Source organism: Cyclopterus lumpus, chromosome 20, assembly GCF_009769545.1.
Source record: "Cyclopterus lumpus isolate fCycLum1 chromosome 20, fCycLum1.pri, whole genome shotgun sequence".
Classification (NCBI taxonomy): domain Eukaryota; kingdom Metazoa; phylum Chordata; class Actinopteri; order Perciformes; family Cyclopteridae; genus Cyclopterus; species Cyclopterus lumpus.
In genome coordinates, this window is record NC_046985.1 from 1,382,501 (window position 1) to 1,385,000 (window position 2,500).

A 2,500-nucleotide genomic window follows, 5' to 3' on the forward strand; every position below is an offset into this window, starting at 1 on the left:
CACAGACGGTGTCACTCATTATTCATTATTATTATTATTCATTATATTCATTCATCATTTCGTTCTTCATTTTATATTTAAAAAATAACCAATCAGAATCAATGATTCATGATTTTTTAAATATAAATCGCTGCCATTCAGAAATATAATATGTGTTTTATTGTGAGTTACAGTGGAAGAAGTACTTTTACTAGTACTAGAAGTAGAAATACGTCACAATGACTGCATAATGAGTACTTTTATTTTTTGTACTTTAAGTTCACTTTCATGCGAATACTTTTATACTTAAAATGTATTCAAGAAAAAGTATAAAAACCACACTGGACAAACAAGTTATATGTACGTAAATGATCAAAAGTACTCAGTATGCAGAGTAATATATTCTAGTAAAATATTAATACTTTTTGTAAAACTTGGCAAACCAGTACTAGATGCATCATTTCATAACTTTGTTGTGTCTCTTTGTGTCTTTCTTTGTCTCTTTGTAGTCGTTTAATGGGTTTTCTGTCGTGGTTTGGAGTCTCTTTGTGGTCTTTGTGGCCTCTTTGTAGTCGTCTTGAGTCTCTTTGTGGTTGTTTAATGTCTCTTTGTGGTCATTTTGAGTCTCTTTGTGGTCATCTTGTGTGTCTTTGTGAGTGTCTTTGTGGTCATCTTGAGTCTCTTTGTGGTCGTCTTGAGTCTCTTTGTGGTTGTTTAATGTCTCTTTGTGGTCATTTTGAGTCTCTTTGTGGTCATCTTGTGTGTCTTTGTGGTCATCTTGAGTCTCTTTGTTGTCGTCTTGAGTCTCTTTGTGGTCTTTGTGGTCTCTTTGTGGTCTTCTTGAGTCTCTTTGTGGTCTTTGTGGTGTCTTTGTGGTTGTCTTGAGTCTCTTTGTGGTCTTTGTGGTCATCTTGAGTCTCTTTGTAGTCGTCTTGAGTCTCTTTGTTGTCTTTGTGGTCTCTTTGTAGTCGTCTTGAGTCTCTTTGTTGTCTTTGTGGTCTCTTTGTGGTCGTCTTGAGTCTCTTTGTGGTCTTTGTGGTCGTCTTGAGTCTCTTCCTGGTTTGTTTGTGTGTCTTTGAGTCTTGTAGTTGACGGTCAGAGGAGCCTCTGGGAGTTGTAGTCCAGTTCTCTTCTGTATTCAAAAACGTACTTCAGACATTGATTTATTAATGTGTTTAACGTTGTTTAATAGTTCTGCGTTAATAATAATTGCATTAATGTGTTCATCACTTTAACGTTGCAGCTTTTTAATAACTTTAATTCTGCTGCTAGTTCTGTGTTAATAATAATTGCGACCTTCTTGCAGTGAACCCTGCTGACCACTAGGGGGCGACGGCAGCCTTTGATCCTGCAGACACGAGCCTGTGAGTTCAGTTATTTGACTTCCAGCTGTCGACTTAGTGGTTAAACATGTTTTACTTTGTTTAGATCATTTAAATATTCCGTATTGAATATTATAAAAGTTGTTTTATGGATTGTTTTTAGTCCCAAAAGATGTTTTAATGCTGCAGAAAAATAGATTTTAAACCCTAATGAGACTTCTGATCAATAACTTTATTTATAAAAGGACTTAAAAACTAAACTGAAAAACAAAACAGCTAAAAACGTTTACAATTAATCTTGTTTATGTTTGTAAAACCGTGAATTATTAATATTATATATAAAACTGTAATATGTAAATGTTTTAGCTGTAATAGTTATAATATATATTGTTTACAACCTTAAACTATAATAGCATGTTGAGAGATTATGACTCATGTTCCTTTCTGACAAACTATTTAATAAATAAACTGAATTAAAGTTGGAATTACTTTACTTTACTTTTAGGGTTTGAAATATGATTTTAAGATGGAATTATTAAACGTGTTGAAAGTTCTTAAACATTTAACTTAGTGACTAAATAAAGGTTATTTTATTATTAAAGATGATAAAACATGGACAGACTTCCTGTTTTAAACTCATTCATATTGTGTTTCACACTCAATAAGAACTACAAACATGGCCGCCAGGTCCTCACTTCCTGCTCCCTCCTTCTCCACAGCGCATGTTTTACCTTTTGACCCGTTCTTCTATTTTTAATGTTTCATCTTTTGTCGTAGAAACGACACTTTGTGAATACATAAAGAGTGTAAGTTTAAGACGCTCTGGGCCCTGCTCTCTGCCTGACAGGCTGTTCCCTAAATCATCACTGTTGGGAACCGGTTTTCCACCCCTCCTCCTCCCTTTTCTCCCTCCTCCTCCTCCTCCTCCTCCTCTTCCTCCCTCCAGAGCACATGTCTGTGTTTTTGGGAAACAAGTGAGAGCCCTCCCCCCTTCCACCCCCCCGTTGCCGGTGTTGGCTGCCAGTTTAGACGAGGAGGAGAAGGAGGAGGAGGAGGTGGAAGAGGGTTTCCTCCTCCTCCTCTTACTCCACCTCCTTCTCCTTTTAGTCTTCCTCCTCCTCATCTATCTCCCCCTCCTCCTCCCCCTCCTCCTTCTCCTCCTCCTCCTCCTTTTCGTCTTCCTCCTCCTCATCTATCTC